Raw genomic sequence first — 19,425 nt, 5'->3', positions numbered from 1 at the left:
TTTAAAAAAATTTCTGTAAAATTAAGTTCTTATCCTGCTCTCTGCAGAAAGAAACTAATAAAGTTGCTCTGCTAGGAATATCATCCACCGAAGCCTCTAAAAAGGAGGTCAGATTTGGAGAATCACATTGTACAACATCTAGTTCTTCCACCCCATCTTGAGTTTGCATCCTAGACTTAGGTATATAGTATATTTTTGAAATACTCTTATCATCAATAGTAGAGATAGATAAAATGTCCAACAAATATTTCTTTAGTAACTCAAAAGCAGATAGGAGTCTAGAAACTGGAAAATTAAGAAATCTCAAATTTCTTACATGGCATTCATTTTCCAATAATTCCAGTTGGCGATGTATTATTAAGCTATCTTTCATAAAAGAGGTATTAGATGTTTGCATTAATAACATTGAGCATTTAATGCCTTAGCATTCTCATCTATTTGATTTAATCGACTCTCATGTTTCTCTATCTTATTTTTTATCTCTACAGTTTCTTTATTAAATTGTAAAACAGAACTTGATAACATTTTTTTCATATCAATGAGTACCCTCCAAACATCCCCCAAAGTAACATTCTGAGGATCTAATAGTTCTGGCATCATATTACGACCTAAGGGTAATTCCTGCAATATCTGTAACCCAGGTCTTTCTTGTATCCTCACATTTTCATTACTCATCATGTTACTGGGTTGTATAGAATAAACTAACCCCCCAGTTACTTGTAGCATACTTTGAGGGTTGGAACTTGGGGTATCCATCAGCATAAGAGGTGACAGCTGCTGGCTTGGACTCTCTGGAGATCCTGATGAAAAAGACATTTCTGGAATGGAATTTCTGACAAATTGGATTATCTTCCTTGCCACATGTGAGTCCATGGGTCTTCTAATTGCTGACACTCCCGGTGAAGAAGTTAGGAATTTAGTTTTTCTTTTCCTACTCATATGGAAACAATTTAGAAGGGGCGACCCCTTTGGTGTGCAGCTTCGGATGCGTGCTGGCAGCTACGCGCCGCAGCCCTTCTGGCTTTATCAGGTGGGTAATCCCCGGACGTCACCGGGGTCAATTACCAGGTACGATGTTCCCATGGTTCCCTGGGCTCTAGCAGGAGCCCCATTGCAGTCCAACTGCCCTCCTCTCTCATGAGAGGTGTATCTCACTGTATTCCTCTGTGTGGTGGATTTTAAAATCTGTGTGCATAAGTGCGGGCGGTGCGCACTGAGGGGAACAAATTTTCAATTAATACATGCGCGACACAATCAGGCCTCCCCTAGTTCCCTCAGGAGTGGACTAGGATGGTACTTTCCTACTCCCCTACCTAACCTTCATCCCCCTTCCCCTCTCCTCTTCTCTCCCCCCCAACCCCCTAACCCTTTCCTATGTTCATACTTTTTTTTGTTTCATTAATTACTGATTCTCTGGAGCAGACGTAATCTGTGTGCACCGGTTGGCTACTGGCATGTGCTTCCCCTGGACAGCATAGAATGGCACTATCCTGGCCCGCCTCCTACTCCGCCCCTTTGGAGATGCCTGGCTCCTGTGTGCGTACCTGGGTTTACGCACATAAACCCTTCTTTTTACATGCACGGGCCTTTGAAAATAGACCTGTATGTCTATTATGAGATTCTCTCCATGTGGTGAGGTCTCATGTTTTGATTCATTTGAACACTATTGTTGCTGTTTTAAAAAATGAGATTTTGTATTTTTGGTATTTTGTTTCTCTAGTTCTGTGGTGTACTATTATAGTACATTGAATTCTGTAACATATGTTAAACTTATTAAAAGAAAAAATACTATTTACCCTGCTAAAGATGTTATAGGTATTAAAACTATGTCATTCAAAGAAGCTTATGGATAATTGTAAAAAATAAGGATATGTTAGTTATTTAAAAGACTGATCATTGTAATTTAGTTTTATAATGGTTGTGTTATAATGAATGCTTTTACTATAAAACATCCTGTACAAATGTTTAATTTGAAAGAAATGGAATATAAATAATTTAAATATGTAAATAATATAAAATAAATGCAGCCACCAAATTTTTGGTTCAGTTCATGTATTCATATTTATTCAGTTTCATGTTTTTTTTTATCATTCAGTTTGTTTGCCAAATTAAAAACAAACAAACAAACAAACATGCCCAGTACTGAATCCAGGGCTGGATCCAGGGCCCTCCCAGTGTGTCAGTGCTGGGACTAGGGAGGTCCCAACTCTTCACCCACTTACCCCATTTCCTGGGACCAACTGATAAGAGGCCGTCAGTGATGCTTAGTCAATCCTGATCAGCTCCTGGAACTTTAAAAAGAGTGCCATCTACCTGGAGGATGGCATTACAGAAACGTCACTTTAGCACATTCCTCCAGTGTAGCTTGTGACATGTTGATATAGAAATGTATTGTTGTACATCAAAATGATGCTGGCCAGTGGCCACACCAGTGAAAGGCACCAAAATAACATCACTTCTGTGCCATCCTCCAGGTGGATGATGCCATTTTTAAAGTACAGGGAGCTGGAAGGAAAGAGTACGGCTTTGCTCCTGCCCTTTTAACAGCCAGACTCAGGGGTAAGAGGGAGCTGGGGTGGAAGCTTGCTGGTGTCCTGATTGTGAAGCCTTGTACTGAGATGTGGTTGATCCAGTCTAGCAGGCAAACTTACTAGGCCCACTCCGACAGCTGGCAGCTAGGCCCATCAAAATGACTGAGCTGAACCTTCACTTATCAACCCCATTCCACTCATGTTGAGCCCTTGGGTTCTAGAAGCTAGCTGGACTTAGGCGAGTGTCCCTATGAGTGGTCAGAGAGAGAATGTCCAGAACCAGGCTGAGGACAGGGCAGGCAATGAGCAGGGCACAGTCAGAAACTATAGCAGAGATCAGAACCAGAAGATCAGGCAGGCTAAGGACCAAAAATAGACAGGAACAAGGCTGGGAAGGAGCTGGGGCAGAGCAGGCTGGACAAGGCAAGGCAGGCTGTACAGGCTCGAAGAGGCAGGACAGGCTAGACAAGGCAAGATACACTGGACGAGGCTAGAAGAGGCATGATCGGAACTAAGAAGCAAGGCAGGATCAGGAACCAGGAAGCAAGGAAGCATCAGGAATCCTGGAGCAACATGCACTGCAGTAATATAGGAAGACCTATTGTTAAGGCCTATTGGAGCCTTTATACCCAGCTGCGTGATATCATCAAAGTGCACTGGCAACATCTTTTACTACCATGAACTATTTAAAGGGCACTACATGTGCCTAGGAGATATCCCAGGAGCAATGCTCTGCCAGGACTGCTGGTGTCAAGTGGTAAGTTTGATTAGTCATGGGGCCTTCCTACGGTCGGCCAGAATGTTACAGCCAACCTCAGTAGTGACACATGGAGAGGGCACTATTCTTGGATTGAGTGCAGGGACCAGCCAGAGCCTATAACTTGAAACAAGGCTTAAACTTTGGTGCTGGGACTGGCCCAGGCAGTTTATAGATGGGAAGGCCTAGGCAGGGCCACCACTGGCCAATTTTGTTTTGGTTTGTTCCATTCAGAATGAACCAAAAATAGCATCATTCATTGCATTTTTAGCACTCATTTTAAACAAATGCACACATCCCTAGCTGACAGGTGACATCCTCAAGGACAACTGAACACATATTTAACACCCAGGTCCAGATTTAGGCATAGGCAACTTCCTATGGTGCCAAATTTTGAAGGAGTCAAATGTCCATCCAAAGAGAAGCCTGTTCCTGTTTACTTTAGGGTTATGTGCCTGCAGACTTTCAAAGGAGTGCTACAGTGGTACTCTGCCTATGGGTACCAAAATCTTAAATCTGGCCCTGTTAACACATAAACGAAATCAGTGAATTGACTGTACCAGATTTTTTATTAATATTGTTTGCTGCACTGTAAAAATCAAGGTTAGTGAAATAAGCAGTACAATTTGAGACAACTGGTTTGAGAACTCATGAAGATGGCTCAAAGATGCAGGTGGAAAAAGAAATGCATCTAGAAAAGCAATCTGGAGAACAAGGAGATAAACAAGAGAGAAAATAGATAAAATAGTAGTTTTATGACATTTAAAAAATACCTGTTTATTACATTTTTTAATTATTTATTTATTTATTTATTTATTTATTTATTTTTAATTTTTATATACCGGAATTCCTGTATGCAATACAAATCAGTCCGGTTTACAAGTAACGAAAAGGTTGCCCTGGTCTGGTAGATTAGACTGGGGTTTTTTACATAGAACATAGAATGACAACAATCAACTATTGAACATTATTACAAGGAACAGTGAAAGTAACAATAGTATTTAACAAACCTATAATATTGTTATAACATTATTCGTGTTCACGTTTTACAAGGAATGTTGGTAGCGTAAATAGTCTGCAAGTAATCGGTTAAATAATATAATATGAAAAGGATGACTTAAATAAATAGATATTGTGAATAATCAAGTCCGTGTATGAAATTGAGTGTCAATGTGTTTGTGACACCTTGCAATGGTTGGATCTGATCTGAAAGACAGGAGGAGGTGCCTAGTTTCACTCTGGGAATTGGAATGCTTGCCTGAAGAGCCAGGTTTTTAACCTTTTTTTGAACTCTGGTAGATTGGGTTCGAGTCTTATGTCTGGTGGGAGCGCATTCCATTGATGTGGTCCTGCAGTGGATAGTGCTCTTTTTCTTAACGTTGATTTGGCGGGAACTGTGACTAATGTGCCTTTGTAGGCACTTCTGATGGGTCTGGCCGATGATTGTAGGCGAAGTTGGGTTTGTAGAGATATAGGTGCGACGTTATGAATTGTTTTATGGATAATGGTTAAGGTTTTATATATGATTCTCTGTTTGATGGGTAGCCAGTGGAGGTAGTTCAAGATGGGGGTAATATGGTCTCTTCTATTAGTGTTAGTTAGGATTCTGGCTGCGGCGTTTTGTACCATCTGTAGGGGTTTGATGCTGTTGGAGGGGAGGCCCAGTAAGATTGAGTTGCAGTAATCAAGTTTCGAAAAAATAATGGATTGAAGAACGAGGCGAAAGTCATTGAAGTGAAGGAGTGGCTTTAGTTTCTTTAGGACCTGTAGTTTAAAGAAGCAGTCCTTGGTGGTTGTGTTTATGAATTTTTTAAGGTTAAGTTTATTGTCAAGCCAAGTACCTAAATTCCTGACGTCTGCAGAGAGCTCCATGTTTAAAGATGTGGTTTGTGCCAGACTAGGTGGGTGGTTGTTCAGGTTGTGTGAGATTAGTAGCAGCTCTGTTTTGCTGGAGTTTAGAATCAGGTTTAGGTGCTAGACTGAAATTTTGAGATGGTTAATGTTGCTCCAAACATAAATGAAGATGATGGCATAAGGACAGTGTAGAAAGGGATCTAATCAATTGACTGACATGTAATGTAATCCCTTGATTTGCCCGACTTCTTGAACCTGAGTGACTCTCAGATGAGCATTGTTTTTTTCTTTTTCCTTAGGCTAATAGCATTTTCCATCTGTGAAAAAGAAAGCTACATGAGCTGCTGTGTCACATTTGTCTTTAATTTGTGATAGCTTAAATGAACAAGACATTTCCTTTGAACAATCACCTCCTTAGGGATATCTGAAAGAAGCTGATAAAATACTTTTTAAAAAAACATTGGTGGGGCTGGCTTACTGGCTCAAGGGCTGTGCACTGTTATGTGTGAGATATGGGTTAGATTCCCAAGCTTGTCTTTTGCTCTTTGGGCTAGCTAGGACTGGGCATGATGCAGAGGCCCAGTGCTCCTGTAACTCCAGGTGTCTGGAAACAGAATGCACACATACCAGGATTTACAGCTGATTTGCAGTCTGTGACCCCTGGCTGAGGACTCTCATCACAGTCTCTGGCTAAATGAAAAGATAATGGGTTAAACGTAGTGAAAACTGAAGATTCTTGACATGATAGCCTCAGAAAAGAAGGGTCACAATTGATCTAAAAGCCCACAGGAGCCGGAGGCAACTGTAGATTTCTTCAAAAAAATAAAATAAAATAAAATCATATTCATCTTGTGAATCAAAACATACTGACAGAGAGGGTAATTTTCAAAGAGACTTGAAATCATCTTTTTCAAATTTCCCTGGTTGATATGTAACTAATTTTAAGTCCTGATCTACTTGGGTTCTCAGGACAACCGTAATGAATATGCATGAGATAGATTTGCATGCACACTGCTTCCATTTCTAAATCTTGCGGAATCATTAGCAATAGTCTGAAAACCTGAGTATAATGATATCGAAGAAAACTGGAGGTTGCCTACCTCTGGTTCCATTATTTAAAAGTCATTCTACTCAGAAAATAAACAGAGGATGGCTCTCATACATATAATGTATTTACTTATCATACCTATAAGGGAGCTCTGACCGACGTGTTGCAAATGCGCAGTAGAGAGCGGCTCTGACCGACGTGCCGCGCATGTGCGGGCGAGAGAGCACGTCGGTCAGAGATCAATGTGCAGGCACCACTAGCACAGCAAAGAAAGAGGAGCATGGCTCAGGCAGTAGAAGAGCTGAGGAGTTTCTCGTGCCTCACAGTAAATGGAAACAAACAAAAGCATGGACTCACCAGCAGCAGAAGCGCTTTTGGAGTATCCCAGGCCCTAACAGCTGCACAAAGATGATGTCAGAAACCAAAGTAGGAAGCGACTAGAAGAAGGAGGATAGTAAGAGGAAAGGGGAGGGCCAGAGTAGGTGGAGGAATAGGAGTGGGAGAATAAGGAAGAGAAGGGTGCTGGGCAGGTGAGAAGCAGTGAGGGAAAGGGGAGAGTAATGGGAGAATGAAGGGAGAGGAGGGCTGCATGGGCAGACCAGTGGGTGATAGAATGGGAAGGGGCTGCAGGAGAGGACCTGTGGAAGAAAGGAGGAACATTTGGAGAATGAGAGATGAGGAGAAGCAATGGAAACGTGAGAGGGGGAGGTGGTTGGGGAGATAGGGCAGCAGGAGAGTAAGAGGGGAGGGGAGCTGGAGGAGGGAGCATTGGGTGCAAAGGGAGTGCAAAGGGAGAGAGGGTGGAGGGGGAAGAGTACACATCCTGACACCTCCATTCCCTACTATCCCCCATGTACACACATCCTATTCTCCCAACCCCCCCATCCCACACACACATGCACTCCCCGACATACACACCCACACAAGCACCCCCACATAAACTTACATACACCCCCACAAACACCCACCACACCCCCACATACACAAGCCCCACCCCCACACACGTTCACCTACACAAACACACTCACCCCTAAACATGCACTCAGCCCCACACACCAATGTGCCGCGTATAAGCTCTGACCGATGTGCCGCACATTCAGCAGTACTGACAGATTTCCTGCAGCTTCACTTGAAAGGATCTGCAGTCAGACAACTGATGGGGAGATATGACAGAGGCAGATAAAGCCTGGAAAGATCTGGTGAAAGTAGTTGTTGTTTGCTGTGCCTCATAATCCACAGATTCTGCTAAACCTGCAGAAATGATCAGATGGCAGGTTTAAGACGAACAGAAAAGTAATGACTTCTCAACACAATGCTTAGCTGGCATTTGGAACAAACATCTTGCATGTTTTAACAGGCTTAACGGCTTGTATAAGCATATTCAATAACAATGCTGACACTGTTCATCCTTCTGCCTGGTAAAGCACCTCTGCTGCACTTAACAACAAGCAACACCAGTGACACAATCCACAACTGATCAAAATTATTTTCTTAGTAAACCCACCAAGAAAACTATTCTGGATATATCCTTAATACCATTGTTTCTGTACTATAAAATCACTTCTGGGAATACAGAGCCATCTTGGCCTAGCCAATATCCTTTAGTGATTTGCACCTTGCACCATGCCCTCCTCTCTCTACCTAATGCCATTCAAACAGCATAGTGCTGGACATTCCCCATGCCTTCCTTCGTAGCCTCGGAGGCCGCCGACGCCACCATCTGGTGCTGTGGCCTTGAGGCCGCATCCTTCGGGGTTCCTGTGCGGCTGGGGCCACTGCTCCTCATCGGGCCTGCTCCGTCTCCTCTTTGACATGGCAGGCTGCCACCGATGTCATTGGGGTCTGCCCGGAGGCCTGCTTTCTCTGCTCTGCCTCCTTCCTGCTTCGGCATCTGCATGACCACTGTCCAGGGTCCTGCAGACTTCCTCTGATTGCTCCTCCAAAGGGGCAGGCCCGCATCTCTTCCCCATTCTTATAGGGTCAGCCAGGCATGATCCTCCGGACAGCTCCTCCCAGGGAGTTGCCTCTTCAGCCCTATAAGAGGGTCCTGCTTCATTCCAGCTTTGTCTTTGCATCAGCTCAGATGCTCCCTGAAGACATCTCTTCATTTGATGCCTGTTCCTGAATCCGGATCCTGATGTCTGATTCCTGAGTCCAGATCCTGATGTCTGTTCTCGAATCCGAATCCTGAAGCCTGTTCCTGAATCCGGATTCTGATGTCTGATTCCTGAGTCCGGATCCTGCTGTCTGTTCTAGAGTCCGAATCCTGATACCCGTTCCTGAATCTGGATCCTGATGTCTGATTCCTGAGTCTGGATCCTGATGTCTGTTCTTGAGTCCGAATCCTGATGTCTGTCCCTGAGTTCGGATCCTGATGTCTATTCCAACTCCGGATGTCTGTGAGTCAGGCTCCTGATGCCTGCTTCAAGTCTGGACGTCCGTTAGTCCAGATCCGGTGGTCTGTTCCAAGTCCGGATGTCTGTGAGTTCTGATCTGGATGGCTATTCCAATAAGTTTCCTGTTCCAAGTCCTGCAGTTTATTCCATGATGATCCAAGTTCCAAGTTCCTTGTTCCAAGTTCCAGGTTCCAAGTTCCAAGTTCCTCATTTCAAGTTCCAAGTTCCTCGTTCCAAGTTCCTCATTCCAAGTTTCAAGTTTCAAGTTCAAGTTCCAAGTTCCTCATTCCAAGTTCTAAGATGCCTGTGAGGTTCCTGTCCCCCTATTGTTGTTGTCCCGGTCCTAATGAGGTGGGACTCATGCCTCCAGAGATTCCTGCCTTTTCTAATTCCCTAGTTCTGACTCCGGAGGATCCAAGGGGTTTCCACTAAACTGCACTATGAGAATTCCTGAGCTCATCCCAATCTCCTCGTGGTCCATGACCAGCCATCCAGCTGTGTAGGGTGCCTGAGGGTCTTGCTCATCCCCACCTGTGTCCTGTTCCTCATCTGAGTCTACAGTGTGGTCTGCAACAAGCCCCATGTGCTGTGTAGGGTGCCTGTGGGACTCATCTTCCTTGTCCCAAGTGTATATTCCAAGTTCCAAGTCTTCATCTCCATGTTCCAAGTCTTCATCGTCACATTTCAAGTTTCAAGTCTTCATCTCTACGTTCCAAGTTCTAAGCCTTCATCTCCACGTTCCAAGTTCCAAGTCTTTATCTCTACATTCCAAGTTCCAAGTCTTCATCTTCACGTTCCAAGTTCCAAGTCTTCATCTCTATGTTCCAAGTTCCAAGCCTTTATCTCTACGTTCCAAGTTCCAAGTCTTTATCTCTACGTTCCAAGTTCCAATTCTTCATCTCCACATTCCAAGTCTTCATCTCCACATTCCAAGCTTCACGTCTCTACGTTCCAAGTCCTCAGTTCTACATTTCAAGTTCTGAGTCTTCAACTTCACAACATACTCTCCGTGAGTCCCAAGCCCACGTCATCCTCCTTGTGAGTTCCAAAGTCCAAGTTCCTAGTCCTAGCCAGAGACTTCCTTATAGTCCTGTGTTCCTAGCTCCAACCAGCTCTGCTCCTGTGAGGCCCATTCCCGCACACACACCTTACGGGTGCGACTCATGTCTTGACCTGAGCCACCATGTGGCCCATGGGTTCCGCTCTCCCAAGAGCCAAGTGATGTGCACCGAGCCCACACCATTGGTCCCTGAAGACTGTGCTCGCTACAATCTACCCCTTGGGATCCTGCCAGGTACTTGTGACCTGGGTTGGCCTCTGTTGGAAACAGGATACTGGGCTTGATGGGCCTTTGCTCTGAGCCAGCATGGCTAGTCTTAAGGTCTAATGTTCTTATGTAGGGACGTTATTATAGGAGTATTGGTCCATCTTGCAGCATTCAGTGGCACAGGATATCTGAGTAATGAAAAAAATCCTCTTAAAGCAATTGGCTGATAATTTAATGTCCAGCACTATGCTGTTTGGGTGGCATTAGGTAGAAAGAGGAGGGCATTGTGCATGGTGCGAACCACAGAAACAATGGGATTGAGGTTAGATCCAGAATAGTTTTCTTGGTGTGTTTACTAAGCAAGGAATTTTGGTTAGTTGTGGATTGTATCATTGGGGTTGCCTGTTGTTTAAGTGCAGCAGGGAAAAGAGCACTAATGTAAATGATAAAATATCAATAAAAAATAAATTTATTTAAACAATTAAAATAAATAAGCACTTTTATATTGAAACATATAGTATAAAAGATCAACCTTACATAGTTCCCTAAATACATATTTTCATTAGGGGTGTGCATTCATTTTCGACATATTGGCAATCCGCAATGCATATGTCCCTATTCGTTGTATTCATGCGGTCACGAAATGTATGGCAAACCCCCACGAATACAATGTATCTAACGAATAAACCCCCCACCCTCCTGACCCCCACAAGACTTACCAAAAGTCCCTGGTGGTCCAGCGGGGGTCCTGGCGTGATCTCCTGCACTTGGGCTGTTGGCTGCCGGTATTCAAAATGGCACCGATAGCCTTTGCCCTCACTAAGTCACAGGGGCTACCGGTGCCATTGGTCTGCCCCTGTCACATGATAGGAACAATGGATGGCACCATTTTGATTCATAGCAGGCCTGACAGCCCAACGGCATGGAGGGAGAGATTGCTCGTGGGACCCCGCTGGACCACCAGGGCTTTTAGTAAGTCTTGGGGAGGGATGGGGATGGTGGGGGGGGGGGTTGTAAGAAAGTTAAATTTAAGGGTTGGGTGTTGGGGTTTTTTTTGTTTTTTTTAATAAATGTGCCCCTCCCCCCCACACTAACCTGAAAAACAAATTTTCCCCAAAGTTCGGGGAAAATCCGTTTTGTGGTTCAGGTCCCCCTGTTGCGACCGTCGCTGCCCAACGTCTCCACTACACCCACCTCACCTCTTTGACGACTCCCTCTTGCTCAAGTGGAAGGTTGGCTGCCACGGCATCCTTCGGCCGTGTTCCTCTGGCATCCCCAGAGCGGCTCTACGCTGCAATCCGCCATGATTCACAGGAGCTTAGGGGCGTGCGCGCGGCACGGCCCCAACTGATGTACCAGCAGTGGCGCGAACCTCAGTGGCGTCCCCCTGAGATGACGTCATCTGTTCCGGATATAAAAGGTCTCTGTAATCACTAAATAATGGAGTTAGCAAGGACCAGTTTTGCACTCTCCTAGCTACTCTGCCTCCTCGGACTTACCAGGGTTACTCGCTCCTCGGGGTCCTCGCTCTCTCTTTGTTTTTCAGGTCAGTCAGGAACCGGTACTCGCTCCTCGAGGGACCATGTTGCCGGACTGGTTGATGAATACCTCTTCTGCCTGGAAGTCATCGCTGCCTACAACACCAGTGAGTTACATCTCTCTCTCAGAGCTTTCCCTGGAACTAGGTACTCGCTCCTCGAGGGCCTACTTCATTTCAGCTCCTGGGCTGCTTCATGAGACTATTGTGTGAGCATTACCATCAAGGTTCTGTTCCTGAACTCTGGATACCCTGCCTACTCACTATATTTAGGTCCTCTACAGCTCAGTATCCAGGATCGCGGTTCCAGTATCTGAGGAACTACAGCGCCGGCCCAGGGGCATGGTCGAGGTCTCCGGACCAGCCCCCGGGTCGGGTGATGGCACGCCAGTAGCCCGCTGGCGCGCGCAGATTTACGTCTGCTTTCAGCAGGCATAAATCTGCCAACAAAAGGTGGGGGGGGGGTTTAGATAGGGCCGGGGGGGGTTAAGTAGGGGAAGGGAGGGGAAGGTGCTGGGGGGGGGTGTGGAAAGAAAGTTCCCTCCGAGGCCGCTCCGATTTCGGAGTGGCCTCGGAGAGAATAGGCAGCGCACGCCGGGCTCGGCGCGTGCAGGTTGCACAAATGTGCACCCCCTTGTACGCACTGACCATGGATTTTATAAGATAAGCGCGGCTACGTGTGTATTTTATCAAATCCAGCATACTTTTGTTCGCGCCTGGTGTGGGAACAAAAGTACGCGCTCGTGCAAAATTATAAAATCTACCCCACTGAGTGTTTGTATTGAAAAACAAAAACCCACAAAAAAAGAAAAACAACCCAAAAAGAAGCCAGAAGCTAGAAATATGCTAGGAGCAGTGTATACCTAATTTAAAAAGTTGAATAGTTCAGCTCAGTTACTCACCTTGGAAATGTGTTGAGGTAGTGTGATTGGGTTTGAATAGGGACCAACATTTGTTAATCAAGAGAGCAGTGAGTCACTCAGGCTGACTAACTGAAGACTTGCCAAAAGTCCAGCGGGGGTCCGGGAGTGACCTCCTGCACTTGGACCATCGGCTGCCAGTATTCAAAATGGCACCGATAGCCTTTGCCCTTACTATGTCACAGGGGCTACCGGTGCCATTGGTCAGCCCCTGTCACATGGTAGGAGCACAAGATGGCGCTGGCCATCCAGTGCTCCTACCATGTGACAGGGTCCGGCCAATGGCACGGATACCCTGTCACATGGTAAGGGCAAAGGGCCATCGGCACCATTTTGATTAGTGGCAGCCGACGGCCCGGGAGCAGGAGGATGGCCCGGAGTGGGTGATCACTCCCGGGACCCTCACTGGACCACCAGGTACCTATAAAAAGTTTTTGGGGGCGTCGGGAGGGTGGGGAAGCTAAGGGGTTAGTTTTAAAGGGTCGGGGTGGGTTTTTTGTTTATCAGCTCAAGCACAACTAATAAACAAAACCGCAATCAGACCCGATGCAAAAAACCCCACATGTGAATCGGAACCGGAATCCGAACCGATTCCGGTTCCGATTCACATCTCTATTTTAAACTTCTTCTCCAAGCTGAAAAGTCCTAACCTCTTTAGTCTTTCCTCATAGGGGAGCTGTTCCATTCCCTTTATCATTTTGGTCGCCCTTCTCTGTACCTTCTCCATCGCAATTATATCTTGGTTGGGGACTATGATTGAGGGCTCCTTTGGGAGCCCTGCAATTATCAGCCATAAATCCATCCACTAGTTTTTACCATTGTACTATGCTCATGTAACTGTGGATTTGTACCATTACTTAACCTTTTCTAGGTTTCAGGAGAGTTTTGCACTTTTGGGGATACTCCCTCAGCTTTTGATCTTCCCCTTTTTGGGATATATCTATCTATCTATAGCTATAGATATATTTATTTATTTATGCATTTGTTTTTCCATACTGATGTTGATCAGACATATCACACCGGTTTATAGTGGAAAGAGAGGAGTCTGTTAGAGTAGACTTCTTGTTTTACAATGGAACATTGTGTCATTTTAGATTAAACATTTTTAACATTTTACATTAAACTTTGTGATATTTTACATTGAACATTTAACATTGAACATTGAAATAGATGTATTTATTCTGAGTATGCTCAAGAGAGATCCCCTTTTAGAACTTCTTAGGTTGGAGATTGGAGAGGAGGACTTTTTGGTGGTGGTGTTTTTGTAAGCCTCACAGTTTATCAGTGTAAGACTTTAGAAGATTTTTGAGGATTTGAGAAATGTTTGAAGAGGTAGGGTTTTTTTGTGATTTCACTGGGCAACAATGAAAGTGTTACTGACCTAAAAAGGTCCTACTCTGTAGTGTCTTGATGTGCTGAACACGAATATGACCATGAAAAGTTTTTATTGGCTCTCGTTTGAAGATATTTAATATAGTTCACTTTTTATGTTTAGTCATGTAAATTTATCCAGTAGGACTGTAAATAAGCCTAGAATGATGTAATATTGTATCATATTGCATAATACCATCATGCACACATCATCCAGAGGTTAATACATCATTTTCTGATGCAATGCAGTTCTGCAATGAATTCCAGAGATTAATTTCCATGTTGTTTTTAAATATATTAAAAAGCAATGGTCCTAGAACAGATCCCTCCACTATTCAACTTTCTCCATTGGTATAATTTACAATTTAGCCCTCCTCTCTTTTTTCTATCTTTTAACAGTTCCCAATCTACAATAGGACACTGCCTCCTATCCCATGACTTTTAAATTTCCTAAGAAGTCACTCATGAGATACCTTGTCTAATGCTTTCTGGAAATCTAGGCACACTATATGAACTTGCTCACCTTTATCCACATGATTGTTTATACCCTTAAAAAAAAAAAGAAACAGATTGGTAAGGCAAGTCTTCCCTTGGCTAAGTCCAAGTTGGTTTTGTTCCATTAAACTATGCCTATTTCTATGTTCAGCAATTTTGCTCTTTATGATAGTTTCTACCATTTTTCTGGGACAGACAGAAGACTCGCTGGTCTGTAGTTTCCTGGATAACCACTGGATCCTTTTTTAAACATTGATATTAAAAAGGGATGTACATTCATTTTAGATGAAATAGAAAATATAGATGATATTTCCTATTATCGTTTTTTTTTTGTTTTTTTTTTTGGGGGGGGAGAAATGGCACACAGAAAAACAAACCCCCAAACCCACCCCAACCAATCAGATCTAATTATTTTCAATTCCCCACCCTCCCAATCCCCCCCAAAAAAAACGTCCCTAAAGTCCCTGGTGGTTCAGCGGGGGTCCCGAGAGTGATGTCCCCCTTTCAGGCCATTGGCTGCCACTAATCAAAATGGCGCTAATGGCCCTTTGCCCAAATCATGTGACAGGAGCTATCAGTGCCATTTGCGGGCCCCTGTCACATGGTAGGAGCAATGGATGGCCTGCGCCATTTTTTAAGCTGGCGCCAGCCATCCATTGCTCCTGCCATGTGACAGGAGCCGGCCAATGGAACCAATAGCCCCTGTCACATGGTAAGGGCAAAGGGCCACCGGCACCATTTTGTTTACTGACAGCCGATGACCTGAGAGTGGGAGATTGCCCCCGGGACCCCCACTGGACCACCAGGGACTTTAGGCAAGTTTTGGGGGATTGGGAAGGTGGGGGGTTGTAAATAGTTAAATCTGAAGGATCGGGGTGTTTTGTTTTTTTTTCAGATCGGGACAACCGAAAAAAAAAATGATCAGAACCGCGGGAAACGAAATTTCACGCGGTTCTATGAAAATGAAACAGGAAATGATTACCGGTACGATGCACATCTCTATTACATTGGCAACCCTCCAGCCTTCAGGTATCATAGATAATTTTAATGACAGTTTACAAATTACTTATAGCAGGGCTGCAATTTCATTTTTCATTTTTTTCAGCACTCTGCGATGTATACCATGTGGTACAGGTAATCTGCTACTTTTTAATTTGTCAATTTGCCCTATTACATTGAGTTGATTCAGTTCTGTTGAATATATACCTTGAAATATTTCTGGCATGGGTATCTCTCTTATATCCATGCATTAAGAAAGGTGGGAAGAAGGCAAAATGAATACTGGCATGGTTAAAAGGTGAGGTGAATGAGGCTATTTTAGCAAAAAAAATATCCTTCAAAAATTGGAAGAAGGATCCATCTGAAGAAAATAATAAACAGCATAAACATTGTCAAGATAAGTGAAATACATTAATAAGGAAGGCTAAGAGAGAATTTGAAATGAAGTTGGCCATAGATGCAAAAATTCATAATAAAAACTTTTTAAAATATATCCGAAGCAAGAAACCTGTGAGGGAGTCAGTTGGACCATTAGATGACTGATGGGTTAAAGGGGCTCTTAAGGATATAATGACATTGCAGAAAGATTAAGGGATATATTTTAAAAAGTGCATGCGCACGTCCATGTACGCGCGCTTCACAGCTCGCACACATGGTTGTACCAATTTTATAACATGCACGCGCTGCCGTGTGCATGTTATAAAATCCCATGGCTGCATGCACATGTGTGCCAGATTTTATAATCTGCATGTGCATGTGCGAGCGGCATGCACAGGTGGGCCCAATTATGTGTGGCAATGCAATCGGTCCTCCCCGAGTTCCCTCCCAGTCCACTCCAATTAAGCAGCGGACTGGGAGGGAACTTCCCTATCCCCCTACCCATAATCCTTCCCTCTTCCCTTCTCCTCCCCACCCCCTAAACCCTTTCACCTACCTTTCTTTTTTGTTGTTGTTTTATTGCTTACTGCTCCATTGGAGATGAAGCAACTTGTTCGCTGGCCGACTGCCGGCATGCACTTCCCCGGCACAACGGCAAATGGCTGCTATACCAGCCACCTCCAGTTCCACCCCTCCCAGCCCCCTGGACCGCCCCTTTCTCTGGGCCCAGCACTTCTGCACATAACATGGGTTACGCACATTGATGGGTCCCTTTGAAAATGCGTGCGGTGTGCACAAGGCCCGACCACGCGCATAACCCCCATTTTTTACACATGTGGCAGTTTTAAAATTCAGCTGTAAATGAACTACTTGCTTCTATGTTTACTAATGAGGATGTTGAGGAGATACAGATTCTGGAGATGGTTTTCAAGGGTGGTGAGTGAAATGAACTGAACCAAATTACTGTGAACCTGGAAGATGTAGTAGGCCAGATTGACAAACTAAAGAGTAGCAAATTACCTGGACTGGATGGTATACACCCCAATGTTCTGAAGGAACTAAAAAATACAATTTCAAATCTATTGGTTAAAATTTGTAACCTATCATTAAACTCATCCATTGCACCTGAAGACTGGAGGGTGGGCAATGAAATCCAAATATTTAAAAAGGGCTCCAGGGGTGATTCTGGAAACTATAGACCAGAGAGCCTGACTTCAGTGCCGGTAAAATTAGTGGAAACTATTCTAAAGATCAAAATCACAGAGCATATGGTTTAATGGAACACAGTCAGCATGGATTTACCCAAGGCAAGTCTTGCCTCACAAATCTGCTTCATTTTTTGGAAGGGGTTAATAAACATGTGGATAAAGGTAAACCACTTCTTGTAGTATATTTGGACTTTCAGAAAGTGTTTGACAAAGTACCTCATGAGAGGCTTCTAAGAAAACTAACACGTCCTAGGATTGGAGGCGTTGTCCTTTCATGGATTACAAACAGGTTAAAAGACAGGAAACAGAGAGTAAGATTAGTCAGTTTTAGCAGTGGAAAAGTGTAAAGAGCGGAGTGCCTCAGGGATCTATGATTGGACCGGAGCATTTCAATATATTTATAAATGATTTGGAAAGGAATATGTGTGAGGTAATCAAATTTGCAGATGATACAAAATTATTCAGGATAGTTAAATCACAAGTGGATTGTGTTAAATTACAGGATGATCTTGCAAGACTGGAAGATTAGGCATCCAAATGGCAGATGAAATTTAATGTGGATAAGTGCAAGTTGATGCATATAGGGAAAAATAACCCATGCTGAAGTTACATGATCTAAGGTTCCATATTAGGAGCTATCATTCAGGAAAAATCTAGTGTCATAGTGGATAATACATTGAAATCATCAGCTCAGTGTGCTGTGGCAGTCAAAAAAGCAAACAGAATGTTAGGAATTATTAGGAAGGGAATGGTGAATATAACAGAAAATGTCATAATGCCTCTGTATCACTCCATGGTGAGACTGTACCTTGAATATTGTCCACAATTCTGGTCGCTACATCTCAAAAAAGATATAGTTATAATGATGAAGGTACAGAGATGGGCGATTAAAATGATGAATGGAATGGAACAGCTTCCCTATGAAAAAAGGCTAAAGAGGTTAGGGCTGTTCATCTTGGTGAATAGTTGGCTGAGGGGGGATATGATAGAGGTCTATAAATCAGGTCTCTGTGGTACCAATTCCTTCTACCCCTTCATCCAATGCTATGCACTTTAACTCTCCCATCTTATGATTATTAATTTTTTACCTTTCTTTATTAAGGATTTTTAAAGTTTTAACAATTTACATGTAACAATCCTAAACAGGAATAACAGTCCTTAATATCAAAGACAATCCCCAACCCCCCGCCCCCCAACAGAAAATGAAAAGTCTCTCCTCCAAACTAAGTGGCTGATGAGATCCCAGCAGAGTCCTGGTATTTGTAAGCAGAACTTTGTGCAGGAACTGTTGATTGTAGTCCGACAAATTTTTGGGTGAATCCGAGGGGATGCACAGCAAGCATAATTTAAGGTCATTGGGTATCTGTATATGCAATATCTTCCCTAGACTCTCCAAAACGTCCCTCCAAAATAAGGCCAACATGTCACACTCCCACAAACTATGGAGATACGTCCCCTATGTGTACAACACTTTAAGCAAATATCGGAATCGCAACGTTTACAGCATACAATTGGGTTTGGGAGATAAACTGTAATGGTTAAGCGGTGTTTGGGTGGATTCTCGGGTACTGTGGCAGATGACCACGCACGAGGGGAGGAGCCCCGTGGGGAGCCACAGTACTGGACTAGACTCAGGATGCACAAACACAGAATCAGAGCTTTTATTGTACAGCTTATAGGATACCACTAGAGATGGCAGTAGTGAGGTAGTCTGGATGTAGCAGTCTCAGGACCCCCGGCAGAGGGGACACTTCTCATCCCGTTGGTATAGGTGAATTCCGGTGTAAGTTTCCCAGCAAGGCAATGCTGTAGATGAGATAGACTGAGAGATTACTCACTAGATGGTAGCTGTAGGTATGCGACTCCACCAGGTAGAAGTAGATGGTACTGGCACCAAGGTAGGGAAAGCAGGCCCTCGAGGAGCGAGTACCTGATCCTTGTAAGGCACCTGAAATAAAGCAGAGGGTCCCCAAGGAGCGGGTACCCATGTTAGTCAGTACCCTGAAGGGCAGAGAGAAAGCTTCCAGCAGCAGCACGGAAGCGGCAGAGTAGCATTGACCGGCTGAGACCAATCGTTGCTAACTCAACGAGCTAGCAAGTAAAGGCAGGCTAAATACTCGAATGGCATGATGTCACTTGAGGGGGACACCCCTGAGGTTCGCGCCATAGCTGGAATAAAGATGAGGGTAGAGCACGCACGCTCAGCCTAGTAGAACCTTGGGAGGAGTATGGCGAGAGGCAGCACCATAGCCGTTCCTGGGATGCCGGAGAGGGTGGCTTGTAGACGCGGCGGTAGCCATTTTCCCAAGGTAAGCGGGAGGAGCTGAGAATAAAGTGAGGCAAATGGGGCGAAGCCATCTAGGACCAACAGGCGCAACATAAACATACAGTGTAGAATTTTAAACCCCAGCTCACGGAGGATAACATTTTATGTTACCTTATGACACCCTCCTAAGATTTGTTCTATGTACACCACTGTCTCATCCATGCTTTGAGACTCTGGAGCTCTGCTTGCCTCTGGAGGTCCTGCACATGGAACAGGGAGCATTTCTGGATGTTCTTGAACTCATCTTTCTACCTAAAATCCTAAATTTGGCTTCCAGAAACTCTCTCTTGCACACTCCTATGTCATTGGTACCCATATGTTCTAAGACATCTGGCTCT

This window comes from Rhinatrema bivittatum, chromosome 5, assembly GCF_901001135.1.
Source record: "Rhinatrema bivittatum chromosome 5, aRhiBiv1.1, whole genome shotgun sequence".
Taxonomy (NCBI): domain Eukaryota; kingdom Metazoa; phylum Chordata; class Amphibia; order Gymnophiona; family Rhinatrematidae; genus Rhinatrema; species Rhinatrema bivittatum.
Note: the sequence above shows the minus strand (reverse complement) of the source record.